The following is a 13147-nucleotide window of genomic DNA, read 5'->3' on the forward strand; positions in this document are numbered from 1 at the left end:
CTCTCTGCTATGGCTAAGCTTTCTGCTGGCAACCTCAGTGTCAGGTTTTGATGCAGAACATTTACCAATCCAGAGAGAAAATCTAGTTATAACAATAATTTCATCAGCCTTTCTCTCCAACTCAGAAAGTTAATGCAATGATTTGCAAAAAGTCAATAAACTTTGATAAAAGACTAAACAGACTCAAAACTTCTCAGAGCACTTATTATCTGATTTATTACATACATTATCCTATGAGTTATTTTGCTTTCAACTGTATAGATTTAGGTTTTGTTTATTTTTTAAATTTTTTTTTTTATTTTTGGAGACAGAGTTTCATTCTTGTTGCCCAGGCTGGAGTGCAATGGCACAATCTCGGCTCACTGCAACCTCCGCCTCCCAGGTAGGTTCAAGCAATTCTCCTGCCTCAGCCTCCCGAGTAGCTGGGATTTCAGGTGCCTGCCACCAAGCCCAGATAATTTTTTGTACTTTTAGTAGAGACGGGGTTTCACTATGTTGGCCAGGCTGGTCTTGAACTCCTGACCTCAGAAGATCCACCCACCTAGGCCTCCCAAAGTGTTGGAATTACAGGCGTGAGCCACTGTGCCCGGCCCAAGTATCGTTTTAAGTTTGAACAGGACCTTCGACATTTTATCTAAAACTTTGAATATGATTTCACAAAGAAATTCATTGGCAGCTGAAATAACTGAGAGATTATCACTATTAGCTTAACTGCTCTACTTATCAGTTTCATAATACTTTGTTTTCAGTAATACTTTGAACTTTTTTCAGTAATCATAATTATCAACACTGTTGGTACTGTTATCTTGGTACTGTTATGCGGGTATTATAGTTGCAAATGAATACTTATATTAGTATTACTGGGAATCAGTATTTTCATAATGGGACACAGGAGACACAGATGTAAGAATAATGAAACTTAAAACCTTATAATCCTTAATTTGAATTGTAAATATCAGAATGAATTCAAACTGTATTTTATCTTCTTAAAAAACCACCAACTTGGCCAGGCGCAGTGGCTCACGCCTGTAATCCCACCACTTTGGGAGGCCTGATGCGGGTGGATCACCTGAGGTCAGGAGTTTGAGACCAGCCTGGCCAACATGGTGAAACCCCATCTCTACTAAAAATATAAAAATTAGCTGGATGTGGTGGCAGGTGTCTATAATCTCAGCTACTCAGGAGGCTGAGGCATGAGAATCACTTGAACCCAGGAGGCAGAAGTACAGGAGCCAAGATCATACCACTGCCTGGGCCACAGAGTGGAGACTCCGTCTCAAAAAAAAAAACTCACCAACTCAGGCTGCGCGCAGTGGCTCAATCTGTAATCCCAGCACTTTAGGTAGCTGAGGCAAGAGGACTGCTTGAGGCCAGAGACCAGGAGTTCAAGACCAGACTGGAAAATAATGAGACTCAGTCTCTACTCAAAAAAATAAATAAATAAATAAATAAATGTCAGGTGGGCATGATGATGGGTGCCTATAGTGCCAGCTACTCAGGAAGCTGAGAGGTGAAAGGCAGAGGCAAAGTCCAGGAATTCAAGGTTATGGTGAGCTATGATCTATGACTGTGCTATTACACTCCAGCCTGGGCAACAGAGTAAGACCCCATCTTTAAAAAGAAAAAACCAACCAACTTGACAACCACACACAGAATATAATTCAAATAATCCTTGAACAGTTTTCTGAATGGACATCCTTAGTGGTACATATTCTAAAGGCAAAAAAATTTAAAAATATCTTAAACTCTTCAAATAATGTTACTAGTAGTGATATTACTATCTAAATTTTTAAACTTTCTTGTGTGTATTGTAGAATAGAATAAATACATACAGTAGTGTTATTGGGAACTGATACTGTCACAAGGACAAGGAAAGATAAAATATGGAATGGGGCAAGATGAGGAAAAACTGGGGGATAGTGAATGTGGTTGTGTCAATACAAACTCACATAAGAAAAAAACATAATTTGGCTGGGCGCGGCGGCTCACGCTTGTAATCCCAGCACTTTGGGAGGCCAAGGCAGGCGGATCACGAGGTCAGGAGATCGAGACCATCCTGGCTAACACGGTGAAACCCCGTCTCTACTAAAAATACAAAAAATTAGCCGGGCGTGGTGGCGGGCGCCTGTAGTCCCAGCTACTCGGGAGGCTGAGGCAGGAGAATGGCGTGAACCTGGGAGGTGGAGCTTGCAGTGAGCCCAGATCGCACCACTGCACTCCAGCCTGGGGAACAGAGGCAGACTCCATCTCAAAAAAACAAAACAAACAAAAAAGGTAATTTAACCTTTTATGCAAAACAAACAAATATGGGTGAAAGTGACAGTGTGCCAGTCCACACAAAGGATTTAGGAGTCACTGCAAATTCCAGCAACCCTCTTGTGTTCCCATGCCCTCTACAAGACCTACATTATCTTATGGGAGCTGTGTTTTCAACTGAAGTCCCAGGATGAGAAGACACACAGGTAGACCTAAACTGAACCTGGGGCCTAGAGCAGAACCACTAGAGTGGACTCACAGATCCTGAGCAAGAAATAAATGTTTATCATTATAAGCTACTAAAACCCTGGAATTGTTTCAGCATAGGAAAAGTCAATCAATGCAATAATTATCAAGTTGGTAACATAACCATAGAGAAAAAAGAATTACTTCAAACGACTTTTAGCTCACATTATATTTTAACTGTATGTCCTCAGTGGAATTTATTCTCTAAGGATAAGCTGAACTGCAAAGAAACCTAAACTGCATCCATTAGTTGTTACTCATAAAACTGGTATTCTTATTTTCAAGTTTTACTCACTACCATCCAATTCACCTATTTAAAGTATATAATTCAGGCCTGGCATGGTGGCTCACGCCTGTAATCCGAACACTTTGGGAGGCCGAGGTGGGTGGGCCACTTGAGGTCAGGAGTTCAAGACCAGCCTGGACCACATGGTGAAACCTCATCTCTAGTAAAATATAAAAATTAGCTGGGTGTGGTAGCAGGCACCTGTAATCCCAGCTACTCAGGAGGCTGAGGCACGAGAATTGCTTGAACCCGGGAGGCAGAGGTTGTAGTGAACTGAGATTGTACCACTGCACTCCAGCCTGGGCGACAGGGGCGAGACTCCATCTCAAAAAAAAAAAAAAAAAAAAATTAGCCAGGCATGGTGGCACACACCTGTAGTCCTAGCTACTTGGGAGGCTGAGGCAGGAAAATTGCTTGAACCTGAGAGGCAGAGGTTGCAGTGAGCCAAGATCATGCCGCTGCACTCCAGCCTGGGTGACACAGCAAGGCTCCCTCTCAAAAATAAATAAATAAATAAATAAAAAGTAAACAAAGTCTATTTGGTCTGATATTAATGTAGCCACTCCGGCTTTCTCATAGTTGCCATTTGCATATTTCTTTTTTATATATATGTATACATGTATATATATATGTATGTGTGTGTGTATATATGTAATTTTTAATTGACACATAAAAGTAGTATATATTTTTGGGATACATGTGACATTTTGATACATGTATGTAAAGTGTAATGATCAAAACAGGGTAACTGGGATATCTGACACTCAAATATTTATCTTTTCTTTATTGCATTATATTTATTTTTCCATCCGTTTACTTTCAAACTACTTGTATCTTTAAACCTTAAGTGTGCCACCTTTAGACACCATATAATTGGATCTTGTTTTTTTTAAATCCAGTCTGTCTTTTGACTAGATTGTTGAATCCATGCTCATTTAATATTATTGATATAGCTGGATTTACACGTTTTATTTTTACTTTTTGTCATCTACTTTTACTTTTTGTTTTTTATACGTCTCATGTGTTTTTGTCCTTTATTCCACCTTCACTGCTTTCTTTTGCATTAAGTGAATATTTTGAAATGTAGCATTATAATTTAATGATTATCCATTTTTATACTTTTTTTTCTTTAGAGGTTACTTTTGCATTAAGTGAATATTTTGAAATGTAGCATTATAATTTAATGATTATACATTTTTATACATTTTTTTTTCTTTAGAGGTTACTCTTGGGCTAACAATATACTTCTTTTTTTTTTTTTTTTTGAGACAGAATCTTGCTCTGTCACCCAGGCTGGAGTGCAGTGGCACAATCTCGGCTCACTGTAAGCTCCACCTCCTGGGTTCACGCCATTCTCTCAGCCTCCCGAGTAGCTGGGACTACAGGCGCCCGCCACCACGCCCGGCTAATAATTTTTTTCTATTTTTAGTAGAGACTGGGTTTCACCATGTTAGCCAGGATAGTCTTGATCTCCTGACCTCATCATCTGCCCGCCTTGGCCTCCCAAAGTGCTGAGATTACGTGAGCCACCGCACCCAGCGGGCTAACAATATATTTCTCATCAGAATCAGCTTCTGATTTATACTAACTTAATTCCAGTGAGATACAGGAATGTTATTCCTATATAAGTCTGTTCCTTTTCCCCTTTTTTGTGATTTTATTGTTATCCACATTATGTCTACAAATGTTACAAACTCAACATTACATTGTTATACTTATTACTTTATTTAATGTCTTTTAAAGAATCTGAGAGAAGAAAAGAGCATATTTGTATCTTTTGTTATATTAACCTTGTTATTAATCATTTCTGATATGTTGGTGTGTTCAATGGTGTCTGACATTTCTCCAACACATCAGTCTTTTTTTCTCCTTCAAATTGTATAATCTGTATTGATCTATCTTCAAATTCATGAATCTTTCTTCTGTCAGTTATAGCCTATTGAACTCCCCTAATTTTTCATTTTAGTTATTGTACTTTTCAACTCCAGGATTTCTATTTGGTCCTTTTTTGATATATAATTGCTATCTCTTTAATGATATTCCCTATTTGACGTGACATTATCACACACCTTTGCTTCTTTAATCATAGTTTTTCAGTTATTTGAACATATATAATGGCTACTTTGAAGTCTTTGTCTATTAAATGTGACATCTGGTCACTTTCACAATCGGTTTCTGTTACCTGCTTTTTTTCCAGTGTATGGGTCATACTTTCCTGTTTCTTTCCATAGCTCATAATTTTTTGTTGGAAACTAGACATTATAGCAACTCTGAGTACTACTGTTCCCACCTTTTCCACCTCAGGCTTGTTATTGTCATTTGCTCATTTGTTTAGTAACTAGCTGGATTATTTTTGTAAAGTCTGTTTGCCCTCAAACTTCAAGTATGAAGTATGTGATATTGCTCATTAGAAGGCACAGCCTTGGGGATGCCCACAGTCACCCTGGATGACAAAGGTTTTTGCAAGACTTTCCTTGACTGTATCTTTCCTTGACCACATCTAGTTGTTAAAGCTTCACTAATTTCCAGCTGATTGCTCTACTGGTTTTAATAACACCCTGGGGCATAAATTGCTCCACAGACTGAGTAGATCAAATTTGGGTCCCTCTAAAGGCACAGTTAGTTCCCAAGGTCAGTGCTTGAGAGTTGTTCTGATACCAAAAGACTCCTCCTAGCTTCTTCTTTTCCTGGTTCTCTCCAGCAAACTAGCTGGCCTACAGTTTATCCTACATCTCCAGTGAATTTAACCAGTCTCTTTCCTATTGCTTTGCACAACCACCTCCGCAGTTTTTTTGAGTTTCTCCATACTCTTGAGCTTCTCCATACTTTGTTCCTTTAGGAAAAGATTAAGAGCTACCTGTTTTACAGCCTATTTCTGCTTCCAGATAAAACATCTGAGCCACTCTCTACAGCTATAGTGGGGACAATGGTGTGTTTATCTGAATGGCATCCCTGCTTTACGAAGTGGAGTACCCAGCGGAAGTGAGGCTGTAGACTTAGGTCTTCTCGGCTTGAAAAGCAAGGGTAAAGATGATCAGAGCCCCAGTATTTTCAGCAGTGCCTTGCCCAAGGTCAAGTCTCCATCCTAAGAGTAGGGACTGGGTGAAAGAAAGGAACCACCACCAGTCAGCCACAATTACCTAGAATTTTGCCTCAATGACAGGCACTTGGGGCAAAATGAGAAATGTTGGTATGCTACTCCTCCTCCTAGGATGAAAACCTTCTGACTGAGGCAATGGGGTAGAATACATGAAGCTGGAGCCCTGTGTTCTTGGCTACACTCTCTAGAGTGAAGTTTCTATCTCACTAGCTGCAAAAAATGAGGGATGGAGAAGGTTTTAGTTCAGATATCACAGACCCAATGTTCTTCATGTTTCTTCATGGCCAGGCACGGTGGCTCACGCCTATAATCCCAGCACTCTGGGAGGTCAAGGCAGGTGGACCACGAAGTCAGGAGTTCAACACCAACCTGACCAACATGGTGAAACCCTGTCTCTACTAAAAATACAAAAATTAGCTGGGCATGGTGACACACACCTGTAATCCCAGCTACTCAGGAGGCTGAGGCAAGAGAATCACTTGAATCCGGGAGGTGGAGGTTGCAGTGAGCCGAGATCACCGAGATCGCCAAGACGGCACCACTGCACTCCAGCCTGGGCGACAGAGCAAGACTCTGTCTAAAAATAAAAATTTTTTAAAAAGTGTTTCTTCATTTGCTCTATTCCCTAGGACCATTTCTAGAAACTGTAATTTGTTGTTTTTTAAAATTAATGTTCACCAGTTTCACTGGGAACTAGGTCCACAGAATTCTTCATGCTGTCATGCCAGAACTGGAACCTGGCATTATTTTGAACTTATTTTACACATTATTGTTAGATTGTGCAAATATTTGTAATTATTTTAAGTTAGGAATCAAGACTTTTTCATATAAAATACACAAAGAAGTTAAAATTCCTATAATGTTAAATTTGAATTAATGTAAGTATGAACTCATTTATTTTTCTATTTTCAAATACTTATTTTATAATTCTGCCCTTTGGAAAGGTCTAGACACAATGACAACACAATAATAATTACTATATAAGCCAGGCACCCAACTGTAATTTCTGTACCAAGTATTAAGGTATTGGCCCTTGCCCCTCAGGTCCAAACACAGCACTCTTTTTCTTTTTTTTTTTTTTTTTTTTTTTTTTTGAGACGGAGTCTCGCTCTGTCTCCCAGGCTGGAGTGCAGTGGCCGGATCTCAGCTCACTGCAAGCTCCGCCTCCCGGGTTCACGCCATTCTCCAGCCTCAGCCTCCCGAGTAGCTGGGACTACAGGCGCCCACCACCTCACCCGGCTAGTTTTTTGTATTTCTTAATAGAGACGGGGTTTCACCATGTTAGCCAAGATGATCTCGATCTCCTGACCTCATGATCCACCCGTCTCGGCCTCCCAAAGTGCTGGGATTACAGGCTTGAGCCACCGCGCCCGGCCTCTTTCTTTTTTTGAGACAGAATCTTGTTCTTGTTGCCCAGGCTGGAGTGCAGTGGTGCTCTCGGCTCAATGCAATCTCCGCCTCCCAGGTTCAAGCCATTCTCCTGCCTCAGCCTCCGGAGTAGCTGGGATTACAGGCATGCACCACAACGCCCAGCTAATTTTTGTATTTTTAGTAGAGATAGGGTTTCACCATGTTGGCCAGGATGGTCTTGATCTCCTGACCTCGTGATCCACCCGCCTCGGCCTCCCAAAGTGCTAGGATTACAGGCGTGAGCCACTGCACCCGGCCGCAAGCATGGCATTCTACACTTGGCTCTGTTATGCAAGGCTGGAAGTCTACAAACATTTCTCCCTCCCCAGCTTGCTTGCTTTCTGGTTCTGCCAACACAGTATGCTAGGCTAGAGGAGGAGACAGTGGACTTGCTTCTTCCTGTCTGTTTGCTGTTTCTCTCAGTGTCAGCCCTGCAATGCTATTCAACCTGTATGCAGCAGTCAGTCTACAACACTCTTCAAGCTGAATGCCCTCAGAAGTACCTGCACCAGGTAGGAGGCGCCACCTCCTGGCCACTCTTCCAAGTTTCCAGGTTCTTTTTATATGTCATGTCATGTCATGTCATGTCATGTCCTTTCATTTCATTTATTTCATTTCATTTCATTTCATTTCATTTGAGACAGGGTCTCACTCTGTCACCCAGGCTGGAGTGCAGTGGCACAATCACAGCTCACCACACCCTCAACCTCCTGGGCTCAGGTGATCCTCCCACCTCAGCCTCCTGAGTAGCTAGGAATACAGAGGCCCACTACCGCCTGGCTAATTTTTGTGTTTTTTTGTAGAGACAGGATTTTCCCATGTTGCCCAGGCTGGTCTTGAACTCCTGGGCTCAAGCACTCCACCTGCCTCAGTCTCCCAAAGGGCTAGGATTACAAGTGTAAGCCACTGCGCCCGGCCATTCTTCCAACTTTCCTGGTTCTAATCATCCCAACCTCTTCCCTTTATTCCCCAGCCCTAGGAATTGTAGCTGCTTCCTCCACTTACTATTTTCTGTTACTTCTGTGTTCTCTTTTTCCCTTTTGAGAACTCTAATAACCTATTTAGCTAATTTCCTAAATCAAATTCTAACTAGTGTGGTTTCTGTTTTCCTGCTCAGATCTTGACTTGACGGTTTCTAAATGTAATTCTCCACTTGGGAGAAAAATTCAACCAGGTTCTTAAGGAATGGCTGATTATGAGGCTTGGGACAAAATATATACAAAGCCTGAGACATCTTGTTGTACCAGAAATCAAGGGAGCTATCAAAAATCAATGGGTCATGCCAGCCATGGTGGCCCATGCCTGTAATCCCAGCACTTAGGGAGGCAGAGGCAGGAGTATAGCTTGAGCCCAGGAGTTTGAGACCTCCCTAGGCAATATAGCAAGACCCCGTTCTCCACAAAAAGAAAAAGAAAAAAAAATCAATGGGTTATGTCCAAAGGAATCAGAAGTCAAGAAAAAGGGACTCCCACTGACATAATATGGTATCATTTAAGCATCAAAAAGAACGACTGCTATCTGCTGCTAAGGTTTCCAGTACAGATGCAAGGAAAAGTGTCCTTGTGCTTTCCGTCTGTCTGATTGTGGCAGCTGAGATTAGATAGAAGAATACAGGGAAACTCTGGAATAACCTTGAAAACAGGGAAGAGTCTGTTTTACTCTGAAGAACCTAACTTTTGAGTCGGCGGGAGAAGTTTTGGGAAATAGCCCCTACCACCCTTACCTGGTTGACTACACTTGTGAAAGCTTAAAGGTGACCGGGCGTGGTGGCTCATGCCTTTAATCCCAGCACTTTGGGAGGCCAAGGCAGGTGGATCACGAGGTCAGAAGACTGAGACCATCCTGGCTCATACAGTGAAACCCCATCTCTACTAAAAATACAAAAAAAAAATTAGCCAGGCACGGTGGTGGGTGCCTGTGGTCCCAGCTACTCGGGAGGCTGAGCAGGAGAATGGCGTGAACCCAGGAGGCAGAGCTTGCAGTGAGCCGAGATCATGCCACTGCACTCCAGCCTGGGTGACAGGGCGAGACTCTGTCTCTAAATAAATAAATAAATAAATAAATAAATAAATAAAGCAAGTTTAAAGGTTACAGCTAATTAAAGGCAAGCCAGTGACTCTTTGGTCCATTTGGGAGGAGAAAAAAAAAAGACTGCAACTGACTGAAACACACTCAATATATTGAGTGTATGTGTGCACACATACATATATATGTTATACAAATGAGTTCATAATGCTACTTTAAAAAATGAGGGTGGGATTAAATGTTTAAAATCAGAAATACAGGCCGGGCGCGGTGGCTCAAGCCTGTAACCCCAGCACTTTGGGAGGCCGAGATGGGCTCATCATGAGGTCAGGAGATCAAGACCATCCTGGCTAACATGGTGAAACCCCGTCTCTACTAAAAAAATACAAAAAACTAGCCAGGCGTGGTGGTGGGCGCCTGTAGTCCCAGCTACTGGGGAGGCTGAGGCAGGAGAATGGCGGAAACCCAGGAGGCGGAGCTTCCAGTGAGCTGAGATCCGGCCACTACACTCCAGCCTGGGCGACAGAGCGAGACTCCGTCTCAAAAATAAAATAAAATAAAATAAAATAAAATGAGAAATACAATTCCTTTTCTGTAATTTTAACAGACTTTAGGGATAGGTAAAAATTAAATCTTCTTAAATTCTTACCCTAGAATTCTTGTTTAAAAGATGGGTCAGGCCGGGCGAGGTGGCTCACGCTTGTAATCCCAGCACTTTGGGAGGCTGAGGTGGGCGGATCACGAGGTCAGGAGATCGAGGCCATCCTGGCTAACACAGTGAAACCCCGTCTCTACTAAAAATACAAAAAATTAGCTGGGCGAGGTGGCAGGCGCCTGTAGTCCCAGCTACTCTGGAGGCTGAGGCAGAAGAATGGCATGAACCCGGGAGGCGGAGCTTGCAGTGAGCCGAGATTGCGCCACTGCACTCCAGCCTGGGAGACAGAGCGAGATTCTGCCTCAAAAAAAAAAAAAAAAAAAAAGATGGGTCAGTGGCCGGGCGTGGTGGCTCACGCCTGTAATCCCAGCACTGTGGGAGGCCAAGGTGGCTGGATCACGAGGTCAGGGTTCGAGATCAGCCTGACCAACATGGTGAAACTCCATCTCTACTAAAAATACAAAAATTATCCAGGCATGATTGTGCACACCTGTAATCCCAGCTACTCAGGAGGCTGAGGAAGGATAATCGCTTGAACCCGGGAAGTGGAGGTTGCAGTGAGCCAAGATCGTGCCATTGCACTCCAGCCTGGGCGACAGAGTGAGACTCCGTCTCAAAAAAAAAAAAAACAAAAAAAAGATGGGTCAGTATGTATAGCTCAGTTGTGGTGGTAGTGCTGGTTACATAATTGTATGCATTTAACAGAACTCACAGAACTATACCCTAAAGACAGTGAAATTTACTTTATGTAAATTATGCCATAATTTTTTTAATGAAAAAAAGAATGTCCTCAATGAAGCACTAAAAAAGTAGAATTTTATTGTCTTAATGAAAAATAATGTCTTTGTCTTTTTTTTCCTCCTTTTGGACAAAATGGGACAAATCTAAAAATATCCCCAGTAACAGTGAAAGTCTGTAGCTCATGGCCCTCCCAACATGACACTAATTCTATGAAATAGCAGTTTCACAGGAAACTGGCTGAAGCTGAACTCTATTCTATAAACTAAGTTACCAATATTATCACGTGCCTAACTCTTTCCAAACTTTTTATTTATTGAATGAAATACAAACTAAAACAAAGGTAATAAAATGTTTTCACAAGCCACAATAATGTGACTTAAAGTTCTATGCCAAAGAAAATTTGATTAAAATTATGCAAGATAGCTAATGTATTTCCTTTCTTCTCTTTTGAGAAATAAATAATCCCAGATGAAGACTGGAGTCAATTCCTTTAAAGTGAATATATGATTACATTTTCCAAAGTGGCTTACCAACATTCCCCCAAACTGAAACCCCAGCCCAAACAAATCTAGCAGCAGTGGAATCAGTAGCACTTGTACTACATAAATTCCATTTACAGATTTGCTTATATTTTTCATAAGAATTGGACAAAAATTATTAGTAAAGTACATGATAAATTATTTGTATAGCTATATAGTTCAAAATCACTAATAAATTACCTTATGCTCCTATACTGACAATCATAATTTTTTAACTTTTCAAACACATTTGGATCTCTTCCAAATGCTTCTCTGTTCTGTCCCTCTTGTCCAGCATCTAGTTCAAACATTTACCTAAGAAATTTCACACAGCACCCCATTCTACTTCCTTTACTGTAAGATGACCTAGCCTCCTACTCCACCATGAGAGGAGACCAATAGCTGTTAATGCCCCTCTGCTCCAACTCCAAACTTGTTGCTTTTCTCCCTTTAGCTCAAAAGAGGTTTCTCAACTCTTTTCCCTTACTTCCTTTTTGTTTTTGTTTTTGTTTTGTTTTGTTTTGTTTTGTTTTTTGAGACAGAGTCTCGCTTGGTAGCCCAGGCTGGAGTGCGGTGGCATGATCTCAGCTCACTGCAACCGCCGCCTCCCTGGTTTCAGCAGTTATCAGAGTAGCTGCGATTACAGGCGCCCGCCACCACGCACGGCTCATTTTTGTTTTTTGTTTTCTGGGACAAGGTCTTGCTCTGCTGCCCAGGCTGGATTGCAGTGGTGTGATCTCGGCTCACTACAACTTCCCCTCTCTCCCAGGTTCAAGTGGTTCTTCTGCCTCAGCCTCCCAAGTAGCTGGGATTACAGATGTGAGCCACCACACCCAGCTAATTTTTGTATTTTTTAGTAGAGATGGGGTTTCACCACCTTGGCCAGGCTGGTCTCAAACTCCTGACCTCAGGTGACCTGCCCACCTCAGCCTCCCAAAGTGCTGGGATTACAGGCGTGAGTCGCCGCGCCCAGCCTAAAGTTTTACTCTGAAAAATCATAGGGAGTGGCCGGGTACCAAAAATACAAAAGTAGGCAGGCATAGTGGTGGGCACCTGTAATCCCAGCTACTTGGGAGCCTGAGGCAGGAGAATCGCTTGAACCCGGAAGGTGGAGGTTGCAGTGAGCCAAGATGGTGCCATCACATTCCAGCCTGGGCAAAAAGAGCAAAACTCTGTCTCAAAAAAAATAAATTAAAAAAAAAAAAAAAAATAGGCCGGGCGCGGTGGCTCACACCTGTAATCCCAGCACTTTGGGAGGCCGAGGCGGGCGGATGACGAGGTCAGAGATCAAGACCGTCCTGGCTAACACAGTGAAACCCCATCTCTACTAAAAATACAAAAAAAATTGGCCGGGCGTGGTGGCAGGCGCCTGTCGTCCCAGCTACTCAGGAGGCTGAGGCAGGAGAATAGTGTGAACCCGGGAGGCAGAGCTTGCAGTGAGCCTAGTTCCGGCCACTGCACTCCAGCCTCAGGGACAGAGCGAGACTCTGTCTCAAAAAAAAAAAAATAGGGAGTGATAGATTTCTAATTTTTTCCCTGCCATACTTAAATGTGTTAACATAGTCAAGTCTGTGTTGTAGTTCAGTACATTATCTCAATACAACCAGTTCTATACAGCAATGCTTCTCAAATATTAATGTGCATATGAATCACCTGGGGATCTTAATAAATTGCAGCAGTAAGTCTGGAAGAGGAGAGATTTTGCACTTCTGTCAGCCTCACAAGTGACACTGAAGCTTCTAGTCCATGGACCACACTTTTTGAGTAGCAAGGTTATAAAAGGTTTCTATACTATTTGGTTTTCTAATTTGACAGATTTATAGTATTAAAATGCAAAACATAAAAAGTCAAAAGAACAAATCTGGAAAAAACATTGCAACATCTGTGACAACATGCATACCTTTTTTTTT

The 13147-nt window shown here is 42.1% G+C and overlaps 1 protein-coding gene across 2 annotated transcripts in view; it reads right to left on the minus strand.

The window, feature by feature from the left end:
• Positions 1-13147, minus strand: part of LOC105476570 (BAG cochaperone 4) — a 36806-nt gene that overhangs the window by 19941 nt on the left and 3718 nt on the right. The gene's annotated exons all lie outside the window — the stretch shown is intronic.

This window comes from Macaca nemestrina, chromosome 8, assembly GCF_043159975.1.
Source record: "Macaca nemestrina isolate mMacNem1 chromosome 8, mMacNem.hap1, whole genome shotgun sequence".
NCBI lineage: Eukaryota > Metazoa > Chordata > Mammalia > Primates > Cercopithecidae > Macaca > Macaca nemestrina.